Source organism: Ixodes scapularis, unplaced genomic scaffold (assembly GCF_016920785.2).
Source record: "Ixodes scapularis isolate PalLabHiFi unplaced genomic scaffold, ASM1692078v2 PGA_scaffold1__304_contigs__length_218370807, whole genome shotgun sequence".
Classification (NCBI taxonomy): Eukaryota; Metazoa; Arthropoda; class Arachnida; order Ixodida; family Ixodidae; genus Ixodes; species Ixodes scapularis.
In genome coordinates this window covers 46,651,434-46,665,748 of record NW_024609846.1, presented here as the reverse complement: position 1 = coordinate 46,665,748, position 14,315 = coordinate 46,651,434, and positions in this window count along the sequence as shown.

Here is a 14,315-nt window from a genome sequence, read left to right as displayed (position 1 = left end):
CTGTCTCGCGAGACAGAGGCCTTGCCGTGCGCGGCAAGGGACTTGGCGCTGAGGCGCTATTGTTGGCGTTGGGTTGCCGCGAGCGGCATCAGCAGCGCGACATTTTCTTGTTTTGTCCTATAAAAAGTTGTTCCTCATTTGTAAATATATATTTATTTACTCTACCACCGAGTCCTGAGCATCCCTGTGAGCACCGGGAACGAGCCACCCTCCAGCCAACACAGAGCACTCCACGATCGACAAGAAACATTACTGTCCTTATATAACGTTCCATTAGAGTCCAATCAGTGACGTTGTGACGACGTTGTATTTCAACTCAAACGTCGTCAACGTTACCCACGACGTCGATGCACGACGTTCTCACAACGTCCAACTCTCACGTTTCTTTGACGTTGAACTGAAGTTCATAAATGACGTCCCATTATCGTCCTGTCCATGACGTGCTGGCGACGTCACGTTTCAACTTTAACGTCGTCATCGTCACCACGACGTCAAGACAAGACGTTTTAGCAACGTCGAACACTCACGTGTCTTCAAAGTTAAAATAAAGTCCAGGGTGACGTTACATTATTGCCCCGTCAGTGACGTTTCAGCGACGTCGCGTTCACACCAAAATGTCGTAAACGTCATACAAGACGTGCTGGCAACGTCGACCACTCACGTTTTGTTCGACGTTTTTAGATTTTACAGCTCGACTTCCAGCCGCAGAATCACTGTGGTCAAGGTGACAGTGCTCAAGAGTCGCAAACAAAACTTAATTTTTGAGAGGTTGAGAAGTTTGATTGTTTATACATTAATTTGCGTATTTCAAAATGCTATCAATTGCCCATCGATGACGCTAAAGAGGGCATTTACAAAACTCAATGTACACGGAAGAAAAAAAAATAATATGAAAGCATGTTGGGAATATCATTCCTTTTAGATGTGCTTGTTATAATTTTGGTTTGTTTGAAATATTGTTACGGGTTTAATTTGCGAAGCCCATTGCGTCTAGAACGGATCGAATTGTATTATTCTTGCATTTTGCACGCGCGTTGTCGTCTTCCATGGGTCCTGGGCCCTGGCACGCGCCTCAGGGGCGCCGCTACACTATCCCTTCTCCAGGTGATTTCAGGCCTGCATCGTTTCCTAGGAGCATCCATACTGCTCCGCGGCCACCCGAGATTGTTTTAAGGTTCGTATTTTGTAACCCACGCTCACCTGCGCACAACCAAAAAATTCGTATACACAACACAGTTCATCCATAACACCAACTTCCAGCGCCTTAGCGCTTTCGGCAGATCGGGGCGCAAAGTCTTGTCACGTGACTGTCAGTACAGATCTGGCTTTCGTTGCCACTGGTGACGTACCCAAACGAAAATCGCATGCCAGCACACACTATATCAGAGCACAACTTCACTGCACACTTGCGCATTTTTAGAGTTGACTCAAAAAAAAAAAAAATGCCCGGCAATGACGAAAGCCGGTAGATACTGTCAACGGTTTGTGGAAATTGACATTCATGATGCCAACCCCTGAATGGCTCAGATGACGGTTCAAAAAGTGTTCAAGCCCAGTCCGCACTTACGTACCAAACAAAAACAAAAAATAGAAAAAAAACACAAAAAAAAACAGCTGGCACGGCGCGAGAGAGAGGGGGAAAGGTGGGCAGGGGAGTTGCCAGTGGTAATTCCATAGAGCCCCATGCGATGCGTCGGGAAACTCGGCAAGAAGAGGGCGAGAGAGAAAAGTTGGGGAAGATAGCGACGACGAACAATTGACAAGCCTAAGTTCTCAGTCGTTCCCAAAATATTTCACTGAATGTTCTGTAAACAGCTCTGGGACCCGGTCTAGCTTTTTCCGAAAGCCAGTCACTAGCACCGGCCGTCACGTCTACGGTTCTGCGAGGCAGGCTGCTATGTCGCCGTGATTTTTTTTTTTTCGAGTCTGCATACAGTATAAGTGCTGCGATTGGATGAGTCGTTCAAGTCGCCCCCTATGAAGAAGTCGGTGATCGCCAAAAACGCCGTCGTATTCAGTCACGGCTCGAGGACCTTTTTCAAGGCCATAACGCTTCACACGTTGAATCGTACTACTGCTCGGATCAATGTGCCTGTGAGGATATGAATGACGCCCCCCAGAAAACAAGTGGCAGTGCACATAACGGCGCGTCAAGTCCAGTCTACGATCAAGGCCCTTCAGACGCCTTCGACGATCCCAATCAAGAACGCCCAGCGGACGGGATCCCCCTTCTGAAACCATTCCCGTGCACGCAGCGAGAGTACCAGCTACGCGCAATGGGGCGGCTAAAGCACGCGCGTCAGCGCATTAATCAGAAGCAGAACGAGGTAAGCGGTGGAACATTCCGCGCTGCGTGACATCGTCTCTTGTTCATTTATTTACGTGAATTTGTTTGTTATCTTTTATATTTGAGGCTGGCACATCCAGGGACGTCTTTTGGAGGCGCTCCGTATTGTACCTCGTGTCTGAACATGCTCAAATAAACAGTTCGTACCAAACCTGTGTTTTAGTTACTTCCTTCGTACTTGTATGATAGCAACTTGCCTTCGCAATAATACTAAAAAAATACTTTTTTTTTGGGGGGCGGGGGGGGGGCGGGGGGGGGGGGGGGGGGGCGGGACACAACGTTTTCTCACGACGGCTAGGGAACGTAATTTGGAAAGGTTTCTCGACGTTCTGTGAACGTCGTTGGTAGTCCGGATGTCGTAAACACACGTATCATAAACGTCGAGGGAGGACCACTGAGACGTGCATGTGACGTGCAACAAACGTCATTTGGAACGTCCCCTCGACCCTCTGTGCACCTTTTCTCGCGGACATTTAAAGGTTTCATCGACGTCGAAGGAAGGTAACGTCCGGACCTTCGACGTTTTATGACGTCACGTTACAGACGTCTTCGACGTTCTTTCGACGTTTTCTTCGCGTTTATGTGCTGCTTGGGCAGTCGCGCACTTAGCTGTCGCGGCCAGTAACTGCGGCGTAGTTCCTCCGAAAACCCACGGGAGCGCGGCGGCGAACGCCGATAAAGGACTCGGAGTCTACATAAGCAGACGCTTTGCGATCCCCGTTTCGTCACCCTAACAGCTGAAACAATTCATTACGGTCAGTCCGCTTGCGAAGCGGAATCCACTGATCGCAACTGCAACGACAATCAAATAACAACGCCCGCATAAACAAAGATAAAGCGGTTTATTTAGCGGTCTCAAAAGCCACTCAGGGGATCACATGAGTTTGGAGCGCATCCGGGAAGCGGAAGAAAGGTGTTTAGCTGCTCGAACTACGTCGTAAGAGGTTACTGCAGATCCGTTACAGACTGCGTTGTCACAGTTTCTTACCTAAATAGGTGATCATTAAAACGTGCGCAAACAACATGTTAAGATTACCTGAGCAAGCGCACCAGCCGCTTCAGCATAACAAAAACAAAAAAAGTAACGAGAAAATGACTGTGCAAACATTTTCCGAACTTTGCAGGAAAGATAGGGTCCCCTTCTCAGGCGAAAATAAAGAGAAATAGGGAACAAGTAGCAAACAACGGCGAATAAAACAAAACGGTAGCAGGCGATAGAAAGATACAAATCACCCAGCAAAGAAACTCCTTCAACGACAACGATCATTGTGGCGCTTAGGGAAAAAATAAAAAAAATAAAATAGAAAACAGCAGCATAAAAAAAGAGCTCTTTTTTTTTTAGTGGTTTGTTTTAGCTTTATTTTAATGTTGCAGCAACTTAATTACTCACGTTTATTCGGGCTTCGGGAAGCGGAAGAAGGATTTTCTAACACATTGCACATGACATGCCTGCCATCTCCAAGTATGCACTGGTGTATGCCCGAAAGGGGCTACGGGCCGTTCGCCGAAAGACAATTTGCAACATCGCAATTTGTCGCGTAGGGCAATTCGTCATAGGGCTATTCGTCGCTAGGGCATCTAGTCAAAAACTGGGTTTTCTTTTTCTAGTTTATTTTTTTTTAGGAAAGTTTAGAGGAATTGGAAAGGGGGAGGAGGAGTGGATGGAACGTGTATGTATAAATATGAAGTGAGAAGCCTTCCAAGAAAAGTTTGAACACCGCCTTGTTGTCTGCGTTCTTTTGAAATTTCGGAAAGGTCGGAGGCTGTTCTTCTAAACATGCATGTTGTGTTGTATACAGTTTGGATAGTTCACGATCCTTTGTCCGGTTTCGATACTCTATTCACCTTTAAGCCGACAGTGCACGGGAGGCTGTATGTTCGGCGGGCCAACAGTTTGAGTGGTTTAGCAAGCGTGCGACTTTTTTGTTATTTTTTTGTTATTTAGATTTCGCTTATCTTTTTTTGGGGAAGTCCAGAACGAACATTCAAGACTTACAAGCTAAAGTTTATAAAACGTCTTCGTCATTCACATCCTTTTTTGTTCTGAGGGCACGTTCGTACACCAGCCAAATGCTATAAAATAACTGGTCTATGTGTTTATTTTGGCAGTCGCTATGGAAGTCATCAGGACTGAAAGAGGCTGGGAGATGCTGGTTTGCGAAGGATTTTTGTATACTGTTAACCGAAGGTCTGAGCAAAGCATCTACTGGGTATGTCGAAGAAGAGACCTACAAAGTTCATGACTGACATCTCTAAGCTTCGCGTTGTTAAAGTCACGAATTACAAAAGTCATGCTGGGGTTATTTGTGGCAGTTATTTTAAAGTCACAAATAACCACAGACAATAAAGACATCCTCGAGGCTTGCGCCAGAAGCATTACATTGTAAACGTAGATGTATAGGTGACATTTGCTTGACGTCACTCGCTAGGTGCGCTGGCATCGGCCACCGCGGTCGCCATCTTCGAGGTCTCTTTCTGTCCCACGTACAGTCGGGAGCAAAAGTTTGCGGGGCACGGGAGCGCGTGCCGAAATGCATCGCCGCGCCGTCCGACGGCGCGCCGCCGCATTAAGGAGCCGCGCTCTGCGCATGTACGCCTTTCGTGCTCGCTATCATGTCTCTTTCGCTCGTTTCTTTCCAACGCACACCTGATAACACGAGTCGGCGCCAGGGGCGCGAGTTAGCGCTTCGCTGGCTGTCAGGCTGGGCGTCTGCTTCAGCCGCCTCAGCCGCCGCGCTTTGTGACGGAGCTCGCGGGGGGGGGGGGAGGGGGGGGGGAGGGATCTAAACGCGTTGTCACCCAGCGCGGCTGCTGAGGCAGCTGAAGAGGACGCAAGGCATGACAGCCAGCGAAACGGCAACTTGCGCCCCTGGCGCCGATTCCGGTTATCACGAGTGAGTCGGACAGGAACGAGCGAAAGAGACATGGCTGCCAGCACCAAGGGTGCGCATGCGCAAAGTGCGGCTTTTTGATGCGGCGATGCATTTCGGCACGCGCTCCCGTGCCCCGCAAACTTTTGCTCCCGACTGTACGTGTCAGGTGTCGTCTGGCCGGACCTTTCAGCGTCGGTTAGCAGCATTGTACAACTCTAAAGGGTCCTTTTGGCCGAAACTTGGGGTTATTCTGAGACTTTAGTGCGTTTGAAGCGCCGTAGGAATATTTTGTGTGTGTTTTAGTTTTTTTTTTTTTTTTTTTTTTGTCGCTATCAGACTTTTCCACCGCGGCCGTCTTGCTCCATGCAGCGCTCCGTGTCGCGCGCCGTGCCCACAGCGGTAGCTCTTCTGCGAAAACTGTGATTGTTTCTACTTTGGGGCTTTACTTTGGGGTAGCACGGTGGGATTACTCTGTTTTTGTTTGCTACTTTCCTTATTGTTTTTTTTTTTTTTTCTAGCGGACTTTCTGTATTACGGCCCTGTAACCGTGTTGCTCCATCGCCTCCGTGTCGTACGTCGTGCCTTCGGTGTTCGCTCCTGTGCAGAAACATACCGTGCGCCTCACCGAGTGCGCAGCTAATGGAAAATGCGCCGCATTTTTTATTAGTCCAAACTATTCAAAAACCGCATGCAAACGATTTGGCGAACGACAAGACAAGCGACGGTGACTTGCTTCGCTGTCGCCCGCGCGACAAGGCAAACCGCATGAAAGCGACGAAGCACCAAGGCGATGAGCGCTAAGTTTTCTAGAAATCCAAAAACCGAGCTACGCGACAGTGAAGGGTGAACCACATGTAAGCGATTTAGCGAGGTCGGCGACGAGCGACACAGATTTTTCACGGTCGCTCCTCGCGTCATTCGGTTTTTAGGTTTCTAGAAATCGTCGCTCATCGCCTTGGTCGCCTGCTCCCGTCGCCTTCATGCGGTTTGCCTCGTCGCGCGAGTGACCGAGCGACAGCAAATCGGGTCGTCGTCGCTCCTCTCGTGGCTCGCTAAATTGCTTACGTGCGGTTCAGGTTTACACACGGTACTCGACGGAAACCAAGAAACTAAAACGGCCTGCCCCCGAGATAAACTGTTTTTCTTTTCTATTCAACCAAGCTTCTTCAACGATATGAAATTGGCACACACAACCAACGGACGTCCGTGCACCCAAGGAGGTCAAACGTCAATCCGGGACTTCGAAGTTTGTGAATCGCCGGTGGCGCTCCCTGGCAAACTCGAACCTGCAGGCTCAGTGAATACCACCTATATGCAGAGTTTCCGATGCAAATGAAACTATTTTTGTGAACTGACACCTGTGTGGTCGTCCTATCAAAATTACTGAAACATATTTATAACTTTGTTTTGTCGTTTACCCACAGAAGGAGACAAGTGTCTACTGCGAAAGTAGAGCATTTAAGCAAAATCTTTAACATTATGCTACAAATCAAAACACTAAATGAGAAAGAACCTTCGTTCGCAAATAATAATTTTGAAGCAGTATACTCGAAAAACTGTGAAAATTAAACACACAAGAAGCTATTAATAGGGTGACGAATCGTCATCTGGACGAATTACCCTATTACGAATTGCCCTATTACGAGTTGCCCTATGACGAATTGCCCTATGCGACGAATTGCCCTGCTACGAGTTGTCCTTCTACGAGTTGTCTTTCGACGAATAGTCCTACAGCCGCCCGAAAGCGGCCGGTTGATCAACAAACGATGACCCATAGCAGACGTTCCGGCGTAGACAAATAAAATTCGAATATAAATGTATCACGAGCTTGCACCTTTAATATATTTAATAAATACCAAAAAGCACGACTGAAGATTTCGGATTAGAAACTCAATCGAAGGCGAAAATAGGAGGTTATCGCAGACGACAGTAGAAGAAATCAGCAACAAAGTTGCAGACGGCCCTCAAAATGTCCGGGAACCGCGTAGCCCACGGACTGGCGGTAGTAAGCGCCGAAGTGAAGAGAGCAAAAACTAGGTCCAAACGAGGCAAAACAAAATGCGCGATGGTCCGAACATCAAGTAAACAAAAACATACACACACACAATAAAAATAAAATTAAAAAAAAGCAGGAGGAAGAAAGAACGCGATGTCGAACACCGTCGAAGCTGCTCCTCAAAAATAAAAGAGAAAGTAAACTGAAAAATGGAAAGAGTTGTTGACGGCGGTCCAAAGGATGCCGACTTTTAGCGTAGAAGGCGACGAAGACGTTAGTCGCCCGGGCGCTGACAATTCTTTTGTTGTTGTTTTTTGCACTACGACGCTGTTCTTGTTTTCTTTTGTTTTTTTCTTTTGGACGCGCAAGAAATCTGCAGTTCTTGTAACTCTGCTTTTATTAATTTCAGTAATAGCGTCAAATTTGCATGTGCACAATCGACTTCTTCCAGAGGATACTGAGATCGCAATAACGTACGTGTTTCGAAATTGCGTTTGGTTCTTCATCCTATTCGTCTATTCGACAAAACGGTTATAAGCAAGGAGAAATGGGAACTGCAACAACGAAACAAATTAACTGATAATAGCACTAAAGTTGAAATATAGCTACGTTCTAAAATTTTGGTACATTGCCCTTTTTTCAAAAGACAATGCAAAGATACATTCGTGTTTTTGTCTCGCTTACATAAGTTGTGACAGGGTGTTTTCTTCAGGAGAGCCCCGAAATTGCAACCTGAAAGCTCTAACATCCTTCCCACGCGAAGAAAATGTCCTTCACTTATGAGATGGCACCTTTTGTTTTTCACATTCAAAGCAGCGAATACCCGTGACAAAGGTTTTCATTGGTCACCTCGCACGGAAATAGGCAAAACGAATGCGTAGCGGAGAATTCGTCTGCTAGCGGAGGCTCCGAGCTCGCCACTCTGCGATCACTTTTCTCCCGTGCTCCGCCGGGAGCCCCTACTCTCGTCAAGCTTCGGGGTGTTTGCCGCTTGGGGCGGGTCGGGGATCTACTAACGAAACGTCATGCGCAGGCCTTGTCTTCTAGGTGGTATTGACAATAGTCCATGCTAAAATGAGACGAAGTATAGAATGAAAATAAGCATAAAAAAGACAGTGGGAAAGCGTGATGACGCATGTTCAAAACGCAAGCCACAAATATTCTATTTTTCTCGCCTGGAGTGCTCCTCAAAGCTTGGGAGTAGGGTGCCTACATGGAGTGGCCGTGCTACATGTCTGTCTGTCTCGTGGTGAAGACATCCATTGTTGCCCTGAATGTGCCAGCGCGTGACGCTCTGGCGCACTCGGTGCGTGACTTAGGCGGTAAAATTAGCCAAAGCTGCGCGCTCGAGCTGAGTGACACCGGATAGCGCGCACTTCAAAATGCATAAAAAAAACGATTGCGCGGGAAAATAGCTGAGATGTCACTAGTCAAGCAAAAGCGCGCGTGTGTATGAAGCCACTCTACTTGAGAGCTACGAGCCTATGCGGAACGACGCTTGCGTGACCTCAGGGAGTGAGAGCGCCCAAGTTCCGCACCCTCTCCGGCAAAATGTCGGAGGTGGCCTAGTCCCCAACCAGCCTTGTGGGAGTTACATCATAGAACTGTTTATTTTCGAAGCCGGAAAAGAAAAGAAACAAACGAGCAAAATCAGAGCGCGCGCTCTTGAAGCATGCCCTTCGGCTGCGTTGCAGTTGTTCGGAGGAAAATGTCACAAATGGCAGGCATAAAAGGGACAGCACGAAGAACTGAATAATGAGAAACCGAAGTTTAAAGGGGTACGGGAACGGAATGACATGAGCGCGAGCTCTCTATCCTTCGCTTCAAAGAAGGCCAGCAAGAAGCGGAATGCGTACCGCGCTCGTGACGTCAAGAGTTCTCGCAATGTCAACTGTACTGTAGTTTCGAGCTTTGCAGCTTGGTGGCGTCAACGCGTGAGAATCTCGCCTAGTAATAATATTTGAAGAATGTACGCCCTATGGCCTATACATAGCTTGCCCTTAACATAATTTGCGGCATGCCGGTACTTTATGCGCCATGAGCGTTCGCTTCACCGTGTTAATTTCACACCGAAGAACTAGTGGTTTGAGGAAACCAGTAAGCAGAAATAACCGTCAGTGCCCAGAAAGGGCCCATGGTGCGCTTGAGAGAGGTCCCCGATTCCTCAGATGAAGCTCTTACCTAACGAATGCGAATAACGTTGATCTTGATGGTGTGGAATGCACATTGCATAAGCACTTTGGAGCTGAGACTGCAAGCAAGGCCAGAACCACGAGAGCTCGAGGTTGGAGCGTTGTTCTGCAGAACAATCGAGCGCTCGTGCTAGAAATGCATGTCTCAAAGCCCGGAGCGCGGGCTAGCTCGCTCTTGTAACTTCGGCTGCAGTCTCAGCTTACGAGCGTTCTCCGCCAAGTCACATTCAGGACTAAGTTACTCCACGAAAATGGTGCGAACTGGCGCAACTTCTTAGAAGCTTATGACGTGACGGCATTCCAACGGAGCTTCAGAAACTGCCACCAGACGCAATTTAAAATTTGTTTATTCGTTTTAAAATTAGTTGTCTTAACTTCTCTGCCTGCAGCCCAGAAACGCTAGTCTAGGCTAGTGTTTTGGGGCTGGCGGCACGACCGCATTTAAACAAAGAAATAAAAGTGCAAATATTTCGTTTCTGTACATTTTTTATTTAACAGGTTTAAAAAGGGCGATACAAAGTCATTTTAAATCTAGGAACGCGGACACGACTTGAAGCATGTAAAGCTGTTTCAAAATATAAATCAATATGGTGTATGTTCTGCCTACAAGGTTCCAACTTTCAAATAGCATGCTGTTAGCGCAACAGCACACCACGGTACCCGTAAATCTCTCGGTATTATAATGGCTGCTATTATGTTTGAAACTAAATGGGAAAATAAAACACAAAAATCATTCATGCAGCGCAAAAGCCATACGAACTGTAGTGGGCTAATCTTTCGAGTAGTCGTTTAAATTGTCGAACCTTGTGGTAAGCCGAAGAGGAAAACGGCGCGAAAAGGGGGGGGAGGGGGGGGACACGCGATGGGAGGCCGAGCGGCGCTCGAGACTGGCGCGCGTGGAGTCCGAGACCAGGAGCGACAGGATTTCGTATACAAACAAATTTGCATGAAATCTTTCACGTAAAGCCTCTCCTTTACCCCCGCCTCTTCCCCATGAAATAAACAACACAATAGGGTTTTGTTTGCGTGTTCGCCATTCAGTACAGCAGGATGTTGTCCGACTATAGGAAATCATCAGGTGACAACACGTTAGACCATATATAATATTGCTATAATGCAATTAAACGCAAAGGTGCAAGCGGGTTGGACCAGAATGACGAAAATAATCCCTGGAGAACGGGATCAAGAGGGACAAAGAACAAACACAAATCTCCAAACACTGCTTGGTTGGTAGAGCGCTCCACTTGTAATGGAGAGGTCCCGCGTTCGATACCCGGACCTGGAGGATTTTTTCGGTCGCGCACCAGTCACCTAGCTGTGTTTGGAGATTTATGTTTGCCCTTTGTCCCTCTTGTTCTTCTTCTCCAGGAATTATTTTCGTCATATAATATTGTTGCGGCAATGCAGCAACTACTCAGGAAACATGTTTACTTCAGGCATGTTTTCATGTTTTCTGGGGACTCATTTGATCTCGTGACCGAAAGCTACCGGTTATTTGGAATGTTCGCCAAGGTGGACCGTGATCTCAGGTGCGTAGGACGCGTTTCTTGTTTTCGTCACATTTTTGTCGCTGCGTTGTATACAACAATACAAATCGTACGCGTACTTTTCTTTTTTTTTTTCCCTTATCGATGGTTTGTTTTTTAGCGGTCTGAAGACGGTCCGAAGCATGAGAGCCTATGTCAGCGACTGGAGCAGCTCTGCCGACCGTACAAAGAGGTGAACATTTACAGCGGTGCGACTTAGAAACCGCAGATTGCGATAGTTTCACGTCTACACTTTGTTAGAAGACATAAAATACTTAGAATGCCGTATGCGTCTACGGACGTACTACATACTTGCGATCTGGGGATCCGCAAGGCTCGGAGTTCAGATAGGACTGTACGCCTACCGCGCCTCACTGCGAAGCGGCAGCTATCTTTTGGGTGATGTTACCCTGGCACCGTTCCAGTAGTTTTGTTTGCCACCGGAGATATGAAAAAAAAGTCGGATGACGCAATTTATATTTCTGGTATATCACCGACTCGTTCCTTGCGTCTCTGCGTTTTTTTTTGTTTTTTTTTGCCGCTACATGCTTTTGCGCTGCCAACGAAAAAACTAAACTTGCCTTGATCATTGTTAGAAACCAGAGGAATACTAAATGTGTCGTGCGTGCATTAGGCGCGTGTTACGATTTGCCATGCTTGATTGAGGAAGGCTTTGGGTGTTTTACGATGCGATCCACAGAACACACACTCTCGTACTCTCCGGGTTTATCGGAATTATCAAGAAAAGCTAAAATTTCTTAAAAGGTAGCGTGTGTCAAGAAACTGTTTTAATGGGAAGTTTTCGTGAGTTCTACTTTTTTTGTGGGTGCGCGTAAGGTCCTCAATTCTAAGCATATTCGATTCTTAGTAGCCGCTTATATGGAAACTAAAGCAATGGGAAAGGGAGGAGGTTTATCGCGCTCTTTGATCTATCGATTTACTTTTGTCTGTAGCACTGACGCCATACGCCCGCTCCGCTACCCCTTGGTGCGTCATGATTCGCTCCGATGACGTCGTGAGTCCACGTGGAAAGCTACGCCTAGTCGGGAATCGGCTGCGTGCGCCGACGGTTGGCTGAGGACTACACCTCGTTTCACCCTAAGTCCAGACGCTGCTGACGCTACGAGCTGATGGGACGAATCAGAGAGCATCAAAAGAGCACTACGATATATTTCTGAAGGTGTTCTACCATCGCTGAATCAATGATAAACTGAAAAATCACGGTAACTTGTGCTTTTGAGGTTGATTCATTGGTCCCTTTAGCATGTCGCGTCGGTCTCGCCTGAAGTTAAGCTGAAACGAAGTACGAGTATAATGGGCTAATCATCATTCACCGCCGACATGCACCTGCTCTGCTAGAAAGAATTGTTTATGTATAGACGCTTTAAAGGGGTACTCCGCCGATTTTTGAGCTACCTCATCTAACTATATTTTCTGACTCCCAAGCCTTTACCCTTTCTGGAATGCTATTTAATATCGTAAAATTCGTAATAGTTATTGCGAAATCGGCAAATGAAAATGATGCAAAAACAGACATTCAAATATACCCGCCCTTTTCAGGGCCGTGACGTCAGTGGAAGTTCAGCTTGCCAGTCGGGCGAGCAGTCTAAAAAATAGAATATGCCAATTATTTGTTCCGTGCTGGAGCGCGGGGACTGGAGCGAGCTTCCAAGGCATTCATTTGACACCATGAAACTGCTTCAAATCAGTTGGGAACAAATTCTACAGTCCAAAGAGTGAACCCCTGCACTTCCAATGACGTCACTTTTTCATTGTTGCCAGTAGAGACTTTCAGTTTGAAAAACACGGTGAGGACCAAAATTGTAAATTCAATAACTTCGTGAAAAAAATTTATTTTGACCCAATATTTGGGATACTATTTTGGCGATGCTGTTTGGAGAGTTTAGCAAAATTTCAAGCAAATCGGGGACCATGAAGAAATCGGCGGAGTACCCCTTTAAGGCTGAACTCCATGGAACGCAATATGCGACGAATAACTGGCGAACGCCGCCCGACGGCCGCTCGCTTTGCGCGCGACGTAGCAGCCACTGTGTTGATAACACGCCAAGTGCAAAAGCCGCCGGGCAAAATTCGTCGGTTGTTTGCAGCATAATTGTCCCATGGAGTTCAGCCTTTAAACGCGTGCAAGATTGGAGCCGCCACTGCTGACCTTCTCTTGTGTTACGGAGATACCGAGCCAGTGAAAAGGACGTAGACGAGCCTCCAGAGAGGTCAATGCTGGGCAGAAGGACACAATGAAATATAAAATAGGAATAACCTATCCTGCTATGGTAATGTTGAAGTGAAGTGAACGAAATGAGAGGAAACAAACTGAAGGTCGGTTATGGCGGTGCCCATGCACAGCGTTTTAAAACCGCCTATAGACAATCGCAAACAGGGCATCTGGAGGCCTCCATGCCTCTGCTCGTGGTGGCAAGTGCGTGCCATTGCAACCCTGCCAGAGCTTTGTTCACGCGCATTCTGCAGGTACACGCACGCATAGACACCAGTCGAGCGCAGTGCTTGCAATTGGCTTATAGGACACATACCTGCTAACCTTCTTGCCACATGTTTTATATGGCTGTATAACCCGAGATTGCACGACACGAGAGTGCCGACAGGAGCGCTCGCGACTCTAGAGCGCCACGACAGGAGCGCGCCACGAGACAGAACTGTGAACTGTGAATAGCATTTCGAGAATGCTATTCACAGTTATTAGCGGTGAGATGTTTTGGTGATTCCCTCTCGTGACGGTCGTTACCTTGCTAACAAAAATTTTGATGGTGTTTGTACAGAGCACGGTGGAAACTTGAAATCATTGTGGTCTGACACCAACGCTGCCAACACCGCCAGAATGAAAGTTCTTATATTACCCTTATTTCCGTCGAAGAAAAATCCTTTGCTGACGTCATATTCAGCACTTGGCCAATCGTGGAAGGTCGACCACAGCGATGCGTTCGATCGCGCACGTCGCCAATTCGTAACGTTCTGCGATGGTGGTACCGCGGTGTGAGAATCGCGCTCCCTAACTCCTGGATGATTGGCTTCATAATAAATGAGCTTACCTACATCTTCCTGGCGTGAAAAAATAACGTAAAGCTCTAATACTGCCTGTATACTGCAAAACTAGAATTACATGCGCGTCGCAGATTCAGCCTCGTACCGCTGTTCTACGACGATCCATAGAGTTATTCTAATGCACGCTAGAGGTTGAACTGGCGCTAGTGTGCTGAAGCAAATTGAAGCAGACAGCAAACAGTCCGAAATTAACTTCCGGTAATGCATTTCTACGGAAAAAATCGAGTGCATTTCCTCTCTGCGCTCGATTATAAGAGCAAATATCACGATTAATTCGTACCTACTAGGCACATTGGAACATTT